Genomic DNA, 23,380 nt, shown 5'->3' with positions numbered 1-23,380 from the left:
TGTTCTTTATTAAGCAGTAATCTGACTCATTAACTATGATGGCCCTGAGCAGTTTTCTCTTTCACCATAAGTGTATGTTCGGCTTGTTCTCAGTATCAGAGAAACTCAAATGCATGGATTATTTAAGGCATTGTGGCAAAAGAATGAACACGTGCATTTGCTGTGTGACATAAGTAATTATTCCACTTGCTTCACAAATGAGACATATGGGCATCTTGGATAGGAATGGACACATTGCTACTTAAAAGGACTGCAAAATATAAATGCAGATTAATGTAAAGAAAATGTGATTTTAATTAATTATGTTGTCCTCTGGCAAACTGTTAAAAAATCATCTCTCTGTGTGTAACCATATTGGAGGAATTATGTGTTTTCCAGCCCATCTGTATGGAGCTAATTAATCTTTTGGTTGCTTTGGAGGTCCAAAACAGTAAAGAAAATTCATATGAAGCATTCTCACAAGCTGCTTGGGTTTTCCATCATTGTGAAAATACTCCTTGGCTGACTGCTTGTGTTGTTCAGATAATATTGGGCACACTGAAGATGGACTACTGCAACGGACTCTTCATCCGGAAGAAGTACACCCAGAAGCTGCAATACATTCAAAACAACGCTGCCAGGGTCCTGATGACAGTCCGAATATATGAGCATGTAGCCCCCATCCTCTGCTGCACTCAACTATAAAGTGCTGCTGCTCACCCACAAATGCCTCAATGGACACGCACCTCCCCACTCATCACTCCACAATCCTCCACCAGCACCGTCAGACCTGCAGGGAGCCTCCTCCTCCGAGCCCCCAGCACCAAGCTCTCCACCACGGGACACTGAGCTCTCTGCTGACATTACTATGATCTGTGTATTTTATTATGCTTTTACCTTATAATGCACTCTTCATCAGGGATCTCAGAGTGCTACAAGTCCATCCATTTTCTATTCCCGCTTAATCCATCAGTCAGGTCGCGAGGGGGCTGGAGCCTATCCCAGCGGTCATCGGGCGAGAGGCGGGGTCACCCTGGACAAACTCCACACAGAAAGGCCCCAGCTGGGGATCAAACCTGGAACCCTCTGCTGTGAGGCGACGGTGCGAACCACCACACCACCGTGCAGCCCGCATTATAAATAAAATGTATTATTATCATTAAATGACAGGTCAAGTTGTCCTCAGTCCCTTTTCACTTTTCAGGTTCTTGGAAGATGTCAAGAAGACATCAGAAAATCAACAAAGCAGATGAGAAAAATAAAAGCTCATTTTTGTCAACGCTAAAGCCAAAAGCTCCAGAAACTTCATTATTCGTAAGGTCTGTTGCTATCAGGAAAGCTAATAAACACTCTGTTCAGACAAAGAACATGAAAGCTTAGTGTTTTCTGGAATGGATTTTGTTTAGCACCAACATACATTTTATCCCGAAGCAGAGAGGGATGTGCCTTTATGGATTATATTTGAGATTGGAAAGTGCCTCCATAAAAGAAAAGTCTACTTCATGCCAAGCATCGTGGAAAACCTGCCCACCAGCTGTTTCGATGTCCCTCCGACATACAGCCACTGTAGAATGTAGCTAGGACAAAAAATTAACTTTTTTATGGAGAGGATGTTCTCTTTCTTCTCTGCTGGCAGAAAAGACAATCATGGTTAAGCTGCTTTTAAAAGGTAATTTGCCATTAAAGGGTGCAATTTTACAGTGTAATCTTCTCTTAGAGTTCAGTGAGAAAATCACAGTCTAAAGACCTGTTATTATTGTAATTGTAGGTGCATCTCTCGTTATACCTTCGAAGTGAGCCAGTGGCTGTGTCCTTAATTAAGTTCAATTGTAGTGATTCAATGTTTGATAGTAAAATGTACCCATAGATAGATCAATAATTGAAATAATAACAGTAATAATAATAAAACACGAGTGGAAATCAGGTGTGTGTTTACAGTGAATTTGGAAATCTCAAAAATACTGATGTTGGCCAGTGTTTTACAACCAACAGGCTTGTTTTCCACTCAGGAAGAGGAAATACAATCCTTGTGAAGGAGTTTTCTTGTGAAAATGGGGGATTGGAGATAATCCATCTTGCCAGGCTTCAAGCTGTCCGTTTGTGGCCAAAAAACAAAAAAAAGGGCTGAATCAGCTCTTGTAATGGTAGCTTTGAATGGGTCGTAGGTGTGATGACAGATCTTGGTTGGTTGCAGTTTGCTTGTATATTTGTGGACGAAGGCTTTACCCAGTTTCCAGCTATTGTGGAGGACTTCCTGGATGGTTATGTGGATCCCTTCAGTAAAAATGTCCTGTATTGTTCTGTAAACTGAAAGAATTCCAGGTCAGTCGATAAGAATATTTTTTAGAACAACATTTTGCACATTTTCTTCCTTGTTCTTCTTCTTTCAGTTGCAATTAGGGATGCAGAAATTACAATATTCATGGTGGATCAAATCCAACCTGAAGGTTGCAGTTATTTCTGATCTCGGTCTCTCTTTTTAAAGGCTCTTATGCATCAAGCTGACGGTTGACTGTCGGGGCCGTTGGGGCATCAGTCTCTCTTGTCTTTTAGAGTATTGCGCCACTGTCTCTGTTAGACCATGTCAATGAAGTCTTGTGTAACTGCACCATCCCCTCCTGCACTTTCCTCCTCATGAGGACTCAGTGATTTGTTAAACTGACTTGACACTGACACCTGCTCCGATGTGGAAATATATGAATTGTGTTTAACTCCTGCCACTTATAGGAATGGTACTTTACAGGATGCCATCAGGGGGATGGCATCCAGTAAGAGTATTAAACAATCTAGATGGCCGCATCAGTCAGAGGACTTTTGATGCAACTTGTGTCTTCTACAGCAAACATCATTCATCATTTTTCTTCCACAAACGTCTGAGTCTGCAGCACTATATTAGTTGTGCAGCCTGATGGATTGCTCATTTGGAAGAAAATTAACTTGCAAGCAGTTGTCTGCTTTATTACATTTGTAAAGAGGTGTTATTTGTATTTTAACTGTGTTTCACTTATGAGTTATTGATCGTGGAAGCCTGAATCCATGAATATCTTGAAACCATGCACTTTTACTGTGGGCAGACTGGCTTCTCTGCTACTCTCTACAATTAGTCACAGCGTTGTCACATATTGTGATTTATGTGTCTTTTTAGCACATGATGCACCACCATGCAGATCATGTGTGCAAACCTGCACAGAAGACTGACAGAGCAGTCACCAGTCGTGGCTGATCGATCTCAGCATCTAAGGATTTTCTTAAAGGAGCTGTTACTGTTTTCAGTAGCGTAAATGAAAATAACAAATATGTTTATTTACCGCAACATGTCAGAATCTTTATATATATTTTTGGGCTCAAAAACATGAAACTAATTATTACAAGAGAGCCTTGATGAAGCCTTAAGAAAACAAGTACAGTATACTGATGGTTTATTTAATAGAATATACTTCGCTAAAGTTTGAGTACAGTGTATTCCCAAAATGCACTTTATGATTTAACTGTGCCAATATGGTTTATGTGCAGGACCGGTCATGGGGCAACAATCTCTTTGCTAATTTTTCTTTCTTCCAGAGCGTCCAAGGTCTGTTGCAAGGACCCCTCCCAGTGAGACGGTACGAAATTCAAACCACCTCAGAGTCAGTATCTCATCTTTTATCCCCTCGTGATAAGAGATGACCAACTCCTCACCCTATCTCTCAGGGGTGAAGCCAGCCACCCTTTGGAGGAAGCTCATTTCCAAAGCATCTATTCACAATTTCATTCTTTTTGACACTACCCACAACTCATGACCATAGGTGAGGTTTGGAACAGAGAGTGTCAGCTAACTTCACAGCTTTTACCTTACAGCTCAGCTCTCTCTTCATCATGACAGACCAGTACAGCATGTGCATCTCTCACTCTGTTCTACCCCAGCTCATCAACAAGACCTCGAGGTCCTTGGGGTCTTGGGGTCTTGGGTTCTTGTGAGAAAGGATGAGGACACAAATGCAGAAGCAGTGAATGCAGGCTGGAGTTGAAACAAAAAGCAGAACAACCAGGCTGGTGACAAGATTGATTAGCTGGGGTAAAAGGTAGACTTAATATTTAAAACTCTGAGATAAACTAAAGCTGAAACCCAATAATACAACATAAATGCTCTTAAAGTATAAATATAGGTCTATTATATCGATAAACTACTCCGCTCCAGTTTCGTTGCAAGATTTAAGTGTCTCAGGATCACAACAGACAGAATGACAGCTCTTTCTGGACAGATGCGTCAGGGCTTTATCACCAATAATGAGGCTGTTACTCTCATCCACTGTGGTCAAGAGGGAGCTGAGCCAAAAGGCAAAGCTATTGATTTACTGGTACCTCTATGTTCCAACCCTCACCTGATCAAAAGATTTGGGAAGTGACCAGAAGAATGAGACCATGGATTTGATCAGTTGAAACTAGTTTCCATCTCTCAGCCTTTAGAGACAAGGTTGGGAGCTCAGAGTCAAACCGCTGCTGCTCCGCATTGAAAGGTGTGAGCTGAGCTGATTTGGGCATCTGATGCTGCCTGGTTGCTTCCTTTTGGAGGTTTTTCAGCCATCTTCAACAGGGCAGACCCAGATCTCACTGTTGCTGGGGAGAGGGATATCTCGGATTCCCTCCTGGACCTGTTGCCTCCACGACCCGACCTTTACAAGCACTTTTAGTTTCTTACTGTCAGATTCTCAGATTCTGCAGATTCTTTACTAAAATGTATTTCTTGTTTTCCCCCATTTGTTTTAGTTAATGACAGTGTCTGGGGTGTTTCTGGGTCCTTTTCAGCACATTCACTCTTCAGGCAACTGACCTCATGCCACAAATAGTTTCCTTGCCATAAATCTCAGTTTGTCACCCGGCAGAGTTTTGCACCAGATATGCACTAATCTTTGTTAAATGTGGAGTTAATAAAGCCAGCAACACACCAACACATGGTGTTACAACTTGACTAGTGTAACATGATGACAAAAAAATCCGTATTTGGAATATAAACTACATAACATTTGACATTTCATTCATTTAGTTTTCAGTCATGTTTTATTCCTCGTGTGCATTATGTCTCCTGAAATATATCTGTATGCATTACTCTACCAGAGATTCTTCCCCAGATGCAGGCTACAGGCTACATGAGCTAGAACTGCCTACGTTAAGAGCTACTAAAATAAATGTTTGGCTCAAAGGACTGGACGGCAGCTTTTCTTGATTAAACTGCATGTTGGATTTAAATTTATGTAATAGCACAAACACTACATATGTTCTTCTGTCAGGGTCCACAAAGAAGTGTTTCATGATGTGAATTACATCGAAGTTCGAGTTGATTTGGTTTTAATTCAAAGTTTTGTTTGACATACGTGCCAAATTTGACCCAAAAGCGTTTGCAACACCTATGTTTAAGTTCAATTCCCACACTGTTTGTGTCCTGTTCCCTGGCAAGTAGCTAGAGCAAGTAGCTGGAAACAGCCTTTATTTTGTGCAAATATTATGACATAATAGCAATAATACTTTACCCTAAAACATCTGCATGCTCATGAGTCTGCTGTGAAGAGCTCTGCTGAAGTATCTGCAACCTGAGCACAGCTGAGCAACACTTGGGCAACACAAACTGAGGAAAACATTGATGTCAGTGCTACAATTTATAAAGAGCAATGTTTGACTTTTAGAGCTGCTGGATGAGATGCAACATTCAAGATGCACAATGTGAGAAACATAATCCAGACTGTACAACACTGCATTTATGCTAAATTAATGTCTCAAGTTACTTTTATCAGAGGATAACACTGTATTGTAACTTGTTACATTTTCTAAAGTAACAACTTGCTTTTAAAAGTAATATTAGCCCAAAACTTCTGAACAGTTCATGTTTCTACTCTGATGACTTAAAAATGATCTGCTCTGATCTATTTCCAAACGAAATCAACAGTTACTTCCATGTGGACTGAAAGAAATGATACAGGATGGAATCAAATCAGTCAGCAATCAAAAAGAAACCCATGTGAATTGTAAATCATTTTGGTTCCTCCAATTACCTTGTGGTTAATTTTCCTGCTTTATTACCCCACACTATAAATATTTTAGATGAAATTTGTGTAAGTATATTCATCTGGGTGGTTCGTCAAATCCAGTTGCACAGCAGATATGTAATATAAATAAGATTCAAAGTGAATAAAGCAAGAGCAATGCTTCACCGCAGCCTGCATAATTCAGTGGTGGCAGAAGCCGCTGTGGGTTGAATGAGGTGAAAATCAGCACAGACTGGTTGAATCGATTAGTCAGAGCCTGGCTTGATAATTGCCATATAACCAGATAATTTCCAGCCTGAAGAGTTTTCTTGTCTTTTTCCTCCGCTCTTATTGGTTCTGTCATACCTGCAGGTATTTGAAGGGCAGAAAACCAGCAGACATGTTGTTTGGCGCTGGAACATCAGGGCCAGTCTGTTAGGGCTGTCTCCCACTGTCACAGTCTCAGCTACTTCTCTGTTATCTGCGCTGAACACATGTCCAACCATGCTATTACACACTGACTGCTAATGGAGCATAAGACTGAGATGGACCTCCCTTTCACTGTTAGCCTCCACCACTGCCTCTCTGACTCAAATGCCATTCTTTGCTGCCACTCAAAGAGGCGTGTGAACAGCTACTTGAAAACATGTTTCACATGAATTATAAAAGTATTACACTTTAGAAAAAAAATCCATGACAAAGTACTCTAATTTTTCTGATAAAAGGAAAGATTGTTTCCAGGCGAAGCGCTCTGCTGGAGGCAAAATATGTGTAGTAGAAATGGTAATGTCCTCCCAGTATCTGATCGCGTCCAGGTTGAGATTCATTCTCTGGGTGGCAATTTGAGTCATGGCGGTTTCCAATTTCCTTCCTCTCTGTCTTTCTGACTGCTTCTAATAACACACTGGGATGCTGAGAGAGGACTGTTTAGAGCCCGACAGAGAGGCTACTCGATGAATTCAATGTCGCTTTCTGATCTTTCAGACCGAATACGTCCTAATGCTCAAACACACACACATGTAGGAGAGGGCAGTTGCTCTAATCCCTTTCATGGTGCTCTGGGGGTTGGAGTGTATCCCAGTATTGGGCAGAAGTCAGGAAAATACTTTGGACTGGTTGTCAGTACATAACAGAGATAAGCAGACACACTCTGCAGGATAAGTCTGATGTTCTTGTTTCAATCAATGTGGACTTGGTTGAGGTTCCTACAGTCACAATCAACTTATTGCTCACCAACATCTTAACCTACTACAACTGTTTAGAAATTTGAATTTAGTGAAAATACAAACATATATTTTCAAAGAGAGCTTTCTACTTAAATATTCTGATTAATCTTTCAGAAGAAAACAAGTCTAGTCAAACTTCAGCCAATAAATATAAACTTAGACAGTACAGCAGAAGCCAGTCTTCCCGTAAAAAGTTTAGCTACACTAACAGGATGACCACAGTCAAAGGGAGCTGGTGGGGGTGGATGTACAGAGTACAAGTCTGTGAATGCAGATACTAACCTGATTTCCTTTTACTAGCAAAGCAAATCTGAAGCGATCTTGACAAAGATGTGAATCAGAAACATTTCCATTGACTCAGGGTTGCGGTTTGCTTATGGTTATAATTCAGTGGCAAAAACAGTTGTCCTAACTAAAAACCGAGCTGGGGAAGGAAAAAACAACCATAACTGTGTACATCTACAAGAAGAAAACTGAGTGTAATATCTGGAATATCATATCTGAGGAGACGCCGGCCAGTCACATGACTTTATTATTGCTTGCTCAAACCAGAAACAGCTGAGGAGTCACATTATTTTAATCTTTTTGCAATGCTGTTTTCTGGAGATTGTCTTCTAAATGCGAACAAAAAATACGATGGAAGCCAAATATCAGGTCAGGCACCTTACATGTGTTTTACATTTCTAACCTACTAAAAAGCTCGAAGTTTGACTGTGAGGTTTCATTCACACTATGTTATCAGTGCACATTTCTCCCATATACTCGGGCTGCTAGTTACATCCACAGCCTTCCAGCAGGCTATAAAGTGCAACTATAAACTGTTTACTTGAACAAACCACAGTATCACGGAATTGGATTGTGGAAGTACACACAGTGCTTGTTTGAGATTCTAGTTTGAGACCATGACCCAATAACTTTCTTCACTTCCTTGTTTTCATTCATTCGATCTTGGTATTACCGGCTCTAATTCACAGTTCAAGGTGTAGCAACACAGTTTCCCGGTTAGGTTTAGGCACGAAGTCTACTTGGTTATGTTCAACAATAGGTCTTGGTTTGCACTGAAATATTCATTGGTTGGATGTGAAGGTAATGTGTCAACACAACCAAATATGGCATTAACTAATAGCAACAACAGGCAACTACTGGCCTCTATCAATGGCAAGATTCTGCACCGATAACTTCAGAGACATCCCGATAATAACAAGATCTGCTGCTCTACATATGCCTGATTCATTTGAGAAGTAGGGAGGCCAAACAACAGGTAAGTAAATTGCTTTCTGAAGAGGTTGGACTCTGGGACTGGATCTTTGTTCAGTTTAGACACAAGAGCATTTCCATCTGTTCAAAAGCTAACAAACCAGCAGGGAACCACTGCTGGTATTCGTCTTTTTTGCACAGGTGAGGGAATGACATGATGCAGCGAAGGAATAAAAACAGTATCATTAATAAAGTTAATGAGAAAACTCATTCAAACTTGACTACTTCAAATATTCTCCCCTTTCAAATAACCCTCTGTATTTTACTTATTGGATTACTGCAGTGATGACAACAACAAAAGGACTATCTAGCAAGCTGAAACTGGTTGCAACAAATCAGGAGGTGTGTCCAAACTTTTGACTGGTTCTGATAAGGAGCGGAGCAGGAACAGATGAACCCGAGTGGAGAAGATCAAGTGAAGCAGGGAAAGTGGGAGTGTCTGTTCTGAAATGGTATTATCTGAGCCTCACTGCTTACCTCAACTGTGCACGACAGTTGTGAAACTTCTTGGTTTTTAATTTCTCCCCCTGCTGAGACAGCTTAAAAGAGCCATGCAGCCGGCTCGAGATGAGCACAGCTGGAGCCTTGCTGTTGCAGCCTCTCATCAGCATACAGTGTGCTGTTGGTTTTTGTTTTTCTGATGAAGCACCACGTTCTCATCAAACAGCGATGTGGACTTCATACCTTCATACCTGGGATATATATCAACATGTCACGGATATATAAATATCTCTTCGCTAAACTGTTTCAACAATTACATGTTACTAAGTGGAAAATTGGAGGCTTTAAATTCAAAGTAGGCCAGTCAGTCAGTGTTTTTGGTGCAGTCTCCATCTCTCACTGTATCTGTTTCTGTAGCAGCAAGGCAGCAGCAACACTGTCTCAGTGGAAACCACATGTGCGCGATCTGCAGCGGTTCAGCAAGGAGCCGTCGTGCACGGGCAGCAGTGGTGCAAGAGATGTTCAGATCCTTTACTTGGGTAAAATACAAGTACTGCAATGTCACCTAAAGTACAAGTCATGCATGACACATCCTGTTCAACTAGAAATACAAGCAGCGAAATTGAGATAAAGCACTTGTTTGGTCTCTTAAAGCGATGTATCCGACATCATTAGATTCACAGTGTGTAAGCAGCATATTACTGCTGAAGCTGCTGGAGGTGGAGCTGCTTTGGACTGTTTTATATATGTCCAGTGTCGTGAATCTGTTTTCATTGACTGAACTTATTTATCTATTAATTTTTTCCGTATTCGTTTATTCCTTGTTTGTTTAGATTTTTGTTGTTGAGAGACTCGATCATTTGGAGCCATTTGAGTATTTTAGAAAGAAAAACTCCATCCATCCATCCATTATCTGCTGCTTATCCGGGGGTCGGGTCGCGGGTGCAGCAGCTTGAGCAGAGAAACCCAGACGTCCCTTTCATTTGACCTTAGAAAAACTCCTAAGGTCAATTTAGAGTCCATGCATGCTTTTATACCCAGAGAGAATCCACGCATACATGGGGAGAAGATCTGACACCAAAAAAAGGCCACAGCCAGGATTCAAACCAGAAACGCTCCGGCTGTTGTTGTTGTTAACACTGAAATATGACCCAGATTACACTATTGAGTTTCTTAAGATGTCAATAAGGCTGGAAACCTCACATTTCATTTGTGCAAAAGTTGTATTTTCTGAACTCGTTTTATCCAATGTGTGAATTAACTGGTTTTGTAATGTTTAATTTTAGTCTGTTCACCAAAGGTCGCTATTATAGTAAGCATAATTTAGAAAGTTTCTTGTATTCTACTGTATAGATATATATTTTTCTTGACCATCATGTTCAATCTATTTAACCCATTTCTTACTCTTTGCATTTTCCTTTTTTTGTTATTTATGTCCAGAAAACCTTTTTCTCTGTATATGTGAGCCTGTAAGTGTCTATGAATGTCTCCTAATCACAGGCAGTAAAAAGGATTTGCGAAGAAAAAACATGACGTGATTATGTGGCATCACATTCATCACAGTGTTTTAGAATTAATCTGAGAGCCAAAGAGATCCCTGAGGCCAAGCGCACTAAACAAAAGGCAGTAAGGAGAAAGAGGACTTGGTGCATGACAGTGACCAATGAGCACAGCCATACCCTTCGGCTGAACCCTGAGCCCATTTAATCTGTGTTCCTCACTTCCTTATCACTCCACAGGATGGGCTTGGCATGCTTTTCGACCTCACAAACCATATCAATAAGTTCATGTTTTACTTTAACTTTTTTAATAGTTATAAAACTTTATATAGAGATGATTTTTAAGGCATGACAGCAGGTACCAGGTGTCTTTTTGGTGGGTTTTGAGGGCAAGAATTTAGCCAGAGAAAATGAGCTTGAAGCTTATATTTGAAAGCACTGTGCGTTGTGATGGGAAAATAAGTTAGAAGAGTAGAGACCCTTACTATAAATAATATCAGCTGTTTTGACTTCTAATTAATAGTCTTCATCAGGGGATTTTGATAAAAATGCTCAGCGGAAGGACTCACCCTTTCGAACAATTAATGTACTCAAGAAAGTCAATGGCTGTTGAAATGTCTCAACATGACTATTTGCTTCATACAGAATGTCCTCAGGCTGAACAGCTCACAGCTCATACAATATTTATATTGCTGTTTACTACAGTGTTTTGGAGAAAGGATCTGAGCTGCAGGCATATTTTTTCCTACAGAAGAGGTAAAACAGAGAGGCTGCAGCAAAACAAAGCACAACTTCCTCAGACAAGCCTGGAGGATTTGAACATTTCAGATTGTCTGATAACAGAGTTTCTTTCATTAGGGCCTGCATTAAGGAAAAAAATGTCTCATATGATGGGTATATTAAATGATACTCTGAACTGCAGCCCTCATCCAAAATGCTGCGATTTTGAATATGATTTTGCTTTCGGCTCATTGTGAGTTGGTGTTGCAGCACACAGGACTATGCTTGAAAAACAGCAACGCACCACATTTGCTGTACACTGAATCTGGCAACAACAATGTGGGCGAGTGTTAGGGATTGACGCATTAATAACAAATATCAGAGCTGCTATGTATTTTTTTTAATCTTAATCTCATAACAAGACTATTGCATTAAAAGGGTTGCTTGCACTGATCTACAGAGAATTCCCCAGACTCTGCACTTGCACTGCCCTGGAGAATTTCATCATCTCTCAGCTCATATTTTTGCTTTTTTCATCTCAGAACTTAACATTTTCTGCATGCCCCTCACAGCTTTCATTAGCAATATTTTCAATCTGCGAAGGAGGCTGTTTTTGTCAAGTTTTTTCTCTCAAAGCCGATAGCCTCTCTGCAATAGAGGTCCTCTGTCGTCAGTGTTTTGATGCACCAGCAATATTTCATGTTAAGAGCAAATGTATAACGATAAATAACAAGAAGCAGGACTGCTCTACTCAAGAAGGTACATTACGTGATGGTGGATTAAAGTAGCAGGAATTTGATCTTTGATGCTAAATTTCACCATGGACACATTTGTTCAGGTCTGTTGTTAAGTTAGCTTAGTTAGCTTAATTAGCTTGCAAGTTTGCTCTCTCAGCTGGCTTGGTTTCTCTGTTCCAAAGCTGTCAAAGAAATCTTTTACTTTGGATTTGAAGCAGAGGCTGCCCCCATCCCCTCCAACCTTTGTTTCTTGGGTAACATGTAAAGTGTGCAATCAAATATAGCATTTTCATGGGGACATTAAAAATGTAGCTTGCAGTGGGAGACTAGGCCCCTCAAAATTAGACCAGATCAGATTATGTTTTCTGAACACATATTTGGTGAAAATAATCAAAACTAATCAGATTAAGCTATTTGCAGTGTTAATCTTAGTCTTATGACACTGATATGTCGACACCGTAATTACACTACTTGTGTTTTCATTGCATCTTGTGACACATGCTGCTACTGTACTGAGCCAGTTGCTAACCACAGTGTTTTATTACTGGCCAATCGTCTGTCTCTCTTTCCAATTTTTCCACCATAAGAGAAAGACGTGACCTGACATCATAAACACAGTATCAGTATCTGAAACAACCCTTTGGAAAGTAACCATCTTTTCTGTCCCAAAAATAACTGCAAACGACTACTATCCATTTTCTGTCAGCATAAATGCAACTTCATTGGAACAATTTGAACATGTAGCAGTGAGTCAGAATAATTCTCCAGAGACAGTGGAAGAATAATTACCACTTCTATTCTGGGGTGAACAGCAAAGCGGTCGTTCAGGAATTCTCAAGTGGCTCAGCAGTGCTGAGAGCCAACGTGCTCGAGCTTTTAAGGCAATAAGGCAGCAATTGATTTGCATGATCCACTTATAGTGCTCAAACTCACTGTATCCTGCGACACAAGTCACTTTGGGACTTGAGTATCAGGATTTAGAGTTCTCTGTGGTTTGTTTTTGGTTTAATGTTGACAGCCACTCCACCTGAGATACACCCATGACTAACCCTGCCATGTATGTTCTCTGAATACAGAATGATGAGATTAATTGTAAGCATCAACACGGTCTTGCTGGCCCGTTTCCATGAATAGAACATTGATTCGGCAGATTGATATTTGTTCAAAGGCACACTATTTCATTATTGTCCCAGACAGTTGTTCTGTGTGAATAAATTAATCAGATCAGAGTTGTGTCTCATGGCAAAATTGGAAAAGCACATACATCAGCCACAGACTGCCATTCTCCTTGGGGAAGGGAAGTACCCATTAGTCAAGAAAATGATTTGATCTCTTCTGTCAATGACAACACTGTGAACAAAGTTATTGCATCACTGAGCACCACGAGGGGCATTAGCCTCAATCACATTTGGTTTCTTCAGAGCTTTCAAGATTACTTTGTAATGGCCAAAAATAGCAGATCTTGCAGTAGTGCTTTACTGGCAGATGTTTTTGTCCATTCTGTCTTTGTGCAATATACTGAGTCATTTGGATGTGGCCCATTAAAAACGGTCTGAAAAGACTGAGCAGGACACAGGCTAAGGTTTAAATGAAATACTAGCCTGCGCTCAAGAGCTAACCTTACAGAATCACCAGTGTAATTCACTCAACAGCCTTCCGAGTCAGTTTAAAGTAATAGTGAGGAACTACGTGTTTGACATGCTATTGTGCTTCAGTCCTCTGTATTATTTCCAGGTCAGAAGCTGCATTCTTGTCTCTAAAGCCTGTTTGAAAATGAAGACTCGGCATACAGCACCAAAAAGCAATTGAGGTAATGTTAAAAAATTCAGAGCATCAACAACACCACACTCTCACAGCAGTCAGAAGTGGTTAGTTTTTCTGAGTGAAATATTTGTGTCATTTCAAGAATGCATCCTTGCTTGTAGAAGATGTTTTGGTCGACTGGAGGATTTGCTGTGCATGCTTGACATCTGACATTTGATTTTTAACATTGTCAGCTATGCTTGAAGCAAGTAGTTTAATTCAGGAGTGGACTGGAAAAAAAATGGCCAAGGAATTTGTCCCTGAGTGGCCCACTTTCTATAAAAAAATGTTTTGCAGGCAGTCTGGGTCTTTGGGGAACTTTTTCTATACAAGTATAACACATCACAAGATTAGTTATTAAAAATGCATTTTCTCAGATCAAGTAGAGGCTTAAGCATAGCTGCTGCACATGTGTGATTAGAACATCAATAACATATTGATGCAACATAATTTGGGTCCACCAACTGACTACAGTCTGCTACATGCATGGAATAATATGATACCGCCTATACTGATCCACAGAGGGCAACAAAAACATTTGCCAGGATGTTTAAATGAAAATTGTACTTGATAAGACAGGTTGAGTTTATATCTGCTCAAAAATGGTACACTAACTTGTTGCATTGTACTGTGACATAGCAAGCAGACCTCAACTCCTCTAGTCCCAGTTGAAGTATGCAAGAATCACTAATAAGCCAATTAAAACAAGGGCAGTGACAGTATACTCCACTGTGCTTTTTTTAATCTCTTGCAACAATTATGGCAAAAATATGCCATTAACTAATTATTTCTGAAGATCATCTCGAGATTTCCCAGTTGGTGTCTCATGACAGTGGGGTCCTGACCTCCCCATGGAAAAGGTACTTTGATGCACTTGCAGAGGCAGCTGTTTGAGCACAGTGACATACCGGGCATTGTTGCATTATCTCTCTTACTGCTGTGTCATATTATCACTGTCTTTACATGATTGTATTGTTGTCACCAGGCATGCATCTACTGAAGCAATCCCAATATTAATTAATAAGTCCTTTTTCCAGTTTGCACACCAAAACACATGCACCAAAGTTAAATGGGTTTGTGGTAGGGACACATTCAACTTTTCTGGTAGTCCAAAGCCAATCATAATAAAACTCCTTAACACCACACTCCCATCTAGGCCAGTAACCACACACAATGGGCCAATTGATTGGGACACATACAAATTGATTTTTAAACAGGGTAATTTTTACCTTCCTAATTAGATATAATGTGATTTATTGGCCCAATTTCAAAGCAGCCCACTGGGATAATTCCCAGTGTACCTGATGGCCAGTTTGCCCGTTGCTGCCTGCTCCTTACATGCCTTTCCTTCCAATAGTCAGCTGAAACTGTTGAAAAAGCTAATATATATATGCGTTACGTAAAAAGCTTTACAGGTGCCTCCTCTTCCCCTTCGTTGTAAATTCCTCACATGTACAGCTGTCACCTGTGTGTCACATCCCTGCTCAGGATGCAGAGGCCGACCTTCTCGCCAGGATACAGGTACACAATAAAGGACAGGAAACTGGTGTAGTGTTAACACAGCCTGGGCTCTGCAGGCTTCAAATCAGTGAGGGGGAGGGGGCACTATTGTGTGATAAGGCCACACATGATTTACTGTTTCCAATAAACGTGCTTTCAGTTATATTACTGAGCTCAAAGGAATTTGGCACTGCACACATTCCGAATGAATTGTCTATCAAAATAAATAAAAAATCACTTCACTCTATGAAGGGTTGACCTGCAATAACAATCAAGGTGGTGTGTGCAGGTGATGGAGGCACATATCAAAGCATTCGAACGGTCTGTTTTTCTCATTTTCATCTCCCTCCAGGTGGAAGAGGCTTATTGCTGTCGTATTTAAAGTGTGGGACAAATGCATTAAAACCACAAATCTCCTGTAGGAGTTTAAATTATACTCTAGCTATTAAGTGCATTAGAAATTAAGACTGCACTCTAACTTTGTTATTTTATATCTATGCTTATGAACGGAATATCAAATCATCATAAAAATGCAAACTTTATATGTTGCAATGTTTCAAGTCTTTTCTTATGCACATAATTGCTATAGAAACAGTAACTAAACGTGTAATTATACAGAAAGAATGCTCTATTTATAACTAATGATGTTTGCCATTAGAATACAAGAATACACATAAACTATTAGCACCTTATGTATCTAAACTTTATTGTCTGATCCTCGTAGTCCTTCCAGCTGCAGAAGTTTATGAAGTGTGGTGCAGCGTAAACCCGGCTGAACTGTGGCAGTGTGCCATCAAAGCACTGCTCTCCACTCGTCTCATCTTTTATCTCTTGCTTCTCCCTCCTGCAGGCTGGTCAGAGATTATCGCCACATGCAAAGGGCTCCAGAACAGAAACTAGCACAGCAGGAAAATGAAGGTTAATTTGTGCAGGAGTGGTTGCAAACAATACCACTGCCTGTAACATTTATATAAAGTGTTTTGTATGGATTAACATTCTATGATACTAACCGTCTGTCAAGCTTCTTGAGAGATAGCTGACCTAGTCTTCCTTATTTCTTTTTTTCTGCCTATTGCCGGTCATGTTTCAACCTCTGTGTGACAGAGATTTGGGCTGGTGGGAATCAGTGTTTTTTCCCTCATTGAGAACATGACTAAGAATAATCGTGGTCAGTGATGCGCTGCAGCTGTCTGCACTGTTGTGCACAACAACATTGATTAGATTACTTCCCTGACTAATGGCCACTTCCCCTCCCTTAGAGGGGAAAGTGAATCTCTATCTGATAGCCAGTCTTCCATTCAGCCCTGGCTCTGTCCACCACTTCTTCAGCTACAGTGCATCCATCTTAGCTGACACAGAGAAGGAGAAATCATTAAACTTTACTTGATATCCTCTTTTTTTGTCACAAACTCACAAAAAACATGTGCATATAAAGAGCTGTGTCCATGTCTCTGCACCTGAATAAAATGTACACAAGAGACTATACTTCATCATCTGTGCCACTGACTTCTAAGCAAATAAACAGTGTATCAACGTTATGGTTCTAAATGCTTGCATAAGCTCAGTATTCCCTGCAGAATCTAAACAGTTTCACTCTTTTTCCACTCTAACCTTTACATTTCATTCCAGTTTTGTTTGTACAGACTATATTCCCAATGCAAACCTACCAATAGCCTGCTTTTAGTTGCTTGTATTATTCAGATACCACAGCTCGTGAGTTTTAACATCATGCATTAACAGGCTTTGAAAATTCAACAATTAATGACAGACAGAGAGGAAAGAGGTTAAAAACAAATTAATGGAAATGAGAGTTTAGGACGGTTCTGTTAGCCCCAGCTGCCGTACAAACACAGACATGCTAACATGCTTTACAGCTCTGACATATTTACCTTGTTCAGCACTTTAATGTAGCTCGTAGCAAGCTGACAGATGCAATATATCTCCAAAGACAAATTACAGTTGAGGTTGATATAAAGCTGTAGAAGGAATTAAAGATTCTTTCTGTGTGAACATTTCAAAGGAGAAAAGTTGTTGAGGCATTTCATCATTTCATTCAAAATCACAAATGTGCCACCAAAGATCTTCTTTCACCTGCATAATATTCCAAAAAGTCTCTCCAAGTGCAGAAAAAGAAAATAGTCAAAAGGCATTTGGTACCTCGAGATTAGACGATTGTAATTCTTCACTGGACTCAGCCTATAAATGCTCTGTCTCCAGCCATTACTAAATGCTTCAACAAGATCATGCTTTTCCAATTTTAGCTTTTCTTTTTTGGCTCCTTATCAAGTGTGGTTTTGCTTTGGGTTTTGGTTCTGTCTTAGATGCTCATGCTCTCGTGAAGCGTCCAATTTGGACTGAACTTTTAAGATATCTGACTCGAAGGGCTAAAACTTTTAGGAGATTTATTGTTGTCAGCCTCTGTGTGCTATAATGTCTGTACGACCTTTGATGGCAGCCCATGTGGTAGTTGCTAAACCACTCATTTAGAAATGACGACCTATACTGAAAATGGAAAGGCCAAGGTGTCTGTGCATGCTAACTTTGCAGACTGATAGCAAGCTCGGTAAATCTCATCACCCACCACATATACGACAGACGTCTTTTACACACAAAAAATGTGTAAACTGATATATCATTTTATTTTTGTGCCTGGAAATCTATAAAACATGCAACACTCCTATGAGTTAACTGGCTTCCATGACCATCCATACAGACCCCTGTTTTTGCTCATTTTAGAAATCGTGTTGTTTTGGATATACAATAAAAACCCTTCTGATTTGTGCTCATTGCTAATCATCTGGAACTGCTTTAAAGCCATGAAAGCCATGTTCTGTCTGAGAGTCAACAACATTTGGTAATTACAAGGGGATATGAATCCTAACTGCTACACATGAAACAAATTCAGTTGGGATATTTAATCCTCAGGCCAAGAATTTGTCTCCGCCTTGACAGATTACTTCTTATTTGTCAGTTCTATTCTTTAATCGCAGTCGTCACTCTCTAACGGCTCATACACACAATTAGGGATAACAGACAAAACTTTGTCTAAACACACATGGCTTCACTCAGCACCACAGATGGATGGCTCTCCTTCGCCCAGTGATGCAGTTTTAATCAGAAAAGAAGCTATCCTACACGATCTATGAGATGATGGCAGGCTGCCTCTGTGATTCTCTGATCAAAGTCTGATCGGGGTTAAGCGTAGTTTGGGTTTAAATCAATGCTCATAACAGTCGTCGAGGGCTCTAATTGTCACTTGATTATGAATGAGCTGGTTGTTTGATGGGAGACATCTGTCTCAGTTTCGGTGTATTACCACCAGCAGCCTGTTGGTAGAGCGCACCAATAGCGTTGCTTTGGCTGGAAAATACTCCACGGAAATTAACCAATATACTGTATGAAAGTCTATCTGCCCACCATCTGCCACAGCACACATTAGCTGGCTGTGTGTGTCTGTGTGTGCATTTCCGTGTCAATGTTTGCTGTCTCCATCTGACGTTTGCTCAGTTAATCAATAGCGGCAATGCTCTACTCAGATGACGGTATCCCCTATCTCGTCAACTTGATCAGATTAACGCTGAACACCATCTATGTACACATTGGCCCCGTGGCCAGGGTTTGAAACTCTTAGAGATGCTGTCAGCCTCGCCACAGATGGAGAGCAAGAACACTGCCTGAAATCTGCCAGTCTGTTGGGAGTTTCGTCAAAACAGCACCAGATTTAGATGATAAGAAAGCAATTACAGCACCTTTTAAGCGTTCAGTTTGTGTTTTCTGTAAGTCAAACAAACACACATGGTCGGAGCTCCTCAAGATGCAGGTGCATAATATCTCACAGGAACCTAATCTTGACTCAAGAAATGCTCAAATAGGCTGCAAAGATTATATTCAAACTGCCAAACAGCTGAATGCAAACATTAGCTGCAATCATGAAAGCCATTTTTTGGATGACTTCTATCAGCAAGAGACAATCATGCACAGGGTAGAGGCAACAGCATGAAACATTATTTCCAACGGGTAAGAGAAAACACTTTGCTCAGCCACATTTGGAATTGTTTCATAATTCTATCCCTGCCTCCTCATCCATGTAATACCATTCTCTCATAATCAGTTGAGGATTTAATTTCACAGAAAGGATTCAAAACAAATGGCTCCAGCAGCCGTTTGCCATTCAACATATTCATCCATCTCCTTCTTATTGAAAATCATTCTTCGAGGCTTCCCTGTTCTCTAGAAATCCATTTAATTTACTCAACTGGTTCCTCAGAGTATATTTTTTATCTCCCTTTCTACCTTTTCTATCTAATGCTTGGTCCTGGAAACCAAGCGTTCGTTTTGAGAGGAAACAATATCAAATCAATCAAAGTTCTGCTGGTCTATGCCTGTTTTCCAGGAATCTGATCCATCCAACGTGGGGACAAAAGTAAAGGCAGCGAAGCATTGACTCAAATAAAAAGAGAAGGGTATACATAATCGCCAAGTTATTACACAGACAGCCATCGCTTGGAGAACTGGAAACATGATTGCATACTCTGTTTTGTTATTGTCAAGGCCATTCAGAAATCATATGATCCTGCCACTGTGTGAGAGATGAGTCTTTTATGTAGCAGTGAATCACACGGGGTAAATTACAGATCTACATGACTGCATTTAAACCGCCGATGTGGATACATGCGTATAACTGAACTCAAGTGGACTCTTAAAGGGAGTTGGACTGAAATTCTTCATCAGGTTTTCAGACATTCACACTGAATTACATGACTGCAATACATTTTCTCAAAAAGTTCATTTTCCACTGATAAGTGCCTCCTCCTCAGTGCTAATCACATAACAAGAGTTGCCAATGACTTTTTCTCGCTCTTCCACATTAATTATGGATTCTGCGGTAATTTTCATTAATTACAGAAATGCCTGCAGTTAATCATCATTATTCTCTTTGGGTATTTGGGTTATTTTCTGCATTCAGAGGTCGTGGAACTTGTGCGTGCTGATAAGAAGTCATCACAGGGATCTCTTCAACACTGTTGGCATGAATAGAAAGCAGCTTTTGGAGCAGAAAGATAAAGTGGCCCGTGGTGATTGAGATGACTATTAATTTGACCTCTCTGCATTTAATTCTGTACGTTCAGAATGTGTGTGTTAGTGCTGGGTTATAACAGCGTTTGTTAATATTTCTTTGCAGTGAAAAGGGTGTGTGCTAATTCAAAAGAAAACTGAATAAACCCACGTTTTTGTTTTTTTTTTCTGAATAAAATTGACCTTATTCAGTTTATGGATATTTGTCGATCTATATTCATAACTTTTTGGAGTTCCAGTGCTAAGAGTTGTCCAAGATGTTCCGCGAGAGCTGAGGAGGCCATCTTATTTTCCAAAAAGATGAGGTGCCGTGTAGATCTGAGAGAGGGGATTTTGATCAGATTATTGACTGAGTGTCATTGTGACGGCAGCTGTAACATTTACGATGGGAGCACAGGATGTGAGGACAGATAGATGGTTGGTAGAACACTTGACTTTTTGGAGACTGCTTTTCATTATCTGTTTGAAAAGGACTTTTCTTTAAGCTATCCCCAAATATAACCCTGAACACAACACTCCTCTGTCATATAAAGAATCCGGGACCAACAGGATCTCATGATAGAACATGAAATAGCTACATTGGTTTAAAACATGACTCATACTTTTGTTCCGTGCACAGATAAAGGAACATTTTTAATGTTCAATTCAATCTCCGTGACTGTTGCAGCGTGGTAACGCCCACTCTTCATTTCACCGCGATAGTATTCACTTGGTCACAGCAGTTTCAAGGAGGGAAGCAGGAGATGGTAGAAAGCACTGAACCATGAGCCTTTCTGACACTGGTCATTTTTGTGTAGAGAAGCCTGACAAATTAATGCTTTGTACTGAAGAACATCTGCCCAGAGAAACCCCTGCAACGCCTCCTTTTTGGAAATCTATTTTGTTTCATTACATTCCCACTTGCAAATGCATAGAGTTGGCAACACAAGAGAAGCATGTGAACCTTAATTAGTACCTGCTGGAGTCATTTTGAAGCGCACTGACCTTTGTTATGCACACATGAAACTGCCTGGAGCTGCCAGGGGATGAGATATCGTAGCTCACAACTTTGGTTTCCTGTCTGGCAGAGACTGTCACTACAATAAACTGTTTGTTAACAAAAGATTATCTTGGTTTTCATCAGCTGTTGAAGACCTTGGATGTGCAGTTCAAGATCCCATCACAAACCTCCCCGTACGTTAATGTGGAATTTAAATCACACTCTTTCAAGGAGATGAGGAGAGAGACCATCAAGTCTTTACAACGAGGAGCCTTTAGAATGAGGAATGAGTATGCTTCCTGGCCCTGGTGTGCCAAGATACCAAGATACAGACGATCAAACTGAGGGGAGTAAAGTCCTTATTTTCCTTCTCTGCTTCACAGAATATAACAGACATGAATTCAAGGAATAAAAGGTCCCTAAGAGCTCATCTTCCCCCACACAGAAACCACTACACCAGCGCTCTACAGCCAAACTTAAACCCAGGTAAAGGACTCTGTGGATAAAGCTTCTCAAGTACTTTTTACAATTACTCTGCAGACTTCCATACTGACTCATATATAACAGTGCTGAGGGGGTCCGGAAAAGATCCAGCTATTCATTTTAAAGACAGTTTTCAAAGAACAAAATAACAAGGGGACTTAAATGAATTTCACTGCATTTGTCTATTGAAATGTAGTTATGTGTGGTTATATAGTATCTTAGAAGAAAATCAGCTTAACTGTTAACAAGTGAATCATAAAATAAATACAACTGTGAGGTCAGTAAAAATCCACATCTCTAATCAGTTATGTAACAAATTCTGTTAAAGAGTGAAATCATTAGTTAGCTACAGGAAAAACATTTTTACAATAAGAACAAGCTTTTTTTAGATGCACAAATTACAAGCACAAATACTGTCACTTATTAAGTTAATGCAGTTGATGCCTTTGTTTTGAGGGTTTACACGAATTCTTTCACTGTTAATCATATGACGACGGTGAGATGGTCCACGCATCTCTTTAACATCTCCAGCTTTCAGCTCTGAACTTTATCAGCAACAAAAACGGCTTGCATCAGTACACCAGAACATTCTGGCAATCCCACCCCATTGTTGTGCTTCACTAATCCACGGCTCGTTCTGTGGCTGCAGCTAATTAGCATATTTGATTATGCACAGGAATTCTCTTGATTTGCTGGGCTTTATGAGAGCCTTTAATAATTTCCACCAGTGAGGATTACTCTGATCACAATTAAGTGGTAAATGGTTAAGTGTTGCATATGGAAATCACAGCTTGTCTTGTTTAGATGCAAGTCTTTTTGTTTAGAATGAATAGCGGTGAATTAGCATGAAAGGTCACATCCACACCAAGTTGAGGATTTGGCAGTCTGCACTGCATGATGATTGTTGCTTTACATAAATCATGTAGTCCCTCAAACTGTGTTGAGACAAAACAATACCCTCCTCTAAATGATTGCCTCTGTAAACAAAGTTTTTGTCGCTGTTTGTGAATATGCATCACAACAGTTGGTCTATCAGTCTCTTGAGGGCTCAGGCCGACATCCTGATGCTAATTCGACCGTTCTTTCCATGCATAGATTTGTCCAACATCTGTGCTGCAAAGTCCTGTTTTCGTAGCCTGTAAGGTGGGAGCTGAATACAGGAATAAGCAAAATAGAACATCTAAGACTGAATATTTTGATGTTAAAGTTAACTCAAAAAAGGCATATAATGGAATCCGTCTTTCGAGATCCTCCTGCACTCTCTTTAAGCCATTGATGCGTGCTGGTATTCAATAAAAGGTTAATGGTGTCCATTGAACCTGAGGCGGACCAGAAAAGAAGATGCGTCTCCACTCAGATGTTTAAAATAATCAATTTGAAAGACAATTTTCAATTGGAAAGACTCTAAATGCAAGAAAAAAGTGGCAATATTAAAATTTCACAGTTGCATCACCTGTTCTATTCAGGCTCCCAAGCCTGGACCTCTGTCACATTTAGGGTTGATATAATAAGAGGACATAATCACAAGTATCTCATCTCTGGCACACAAAAGCACAACATGGGTTTTGTTTTTTAGAAATGAGATTTTGGTTGTACATAATTCCTAAAGCTCATTTGTTTGTGTGAGGTTCAGCCAGAGGTTGCCGTAATCCCCCAGCAGGCTAGAGACTCTGATCTTCTA

Source organism: Leuresthes tenuis, unplaced genomic scaffold, assembly GCF_036924035.1.
Source record: "Leuresthes tenuis unplaced genomic scaffold, fLeuTen1.0.hap1 SCAF_24, whole genome shotgun sequence".
In the NCBI taxonomy this organism is placed as follows: domain Eukaryota; kingdom Metazoa; phylum Chordata; class Actinopteri; order Atheriniformes; family Atherinopsidae; genus Leuresthes; species Leuresthes tenuis.
This window is presented reverse-complemented; position numbering follows the sequence as displayed.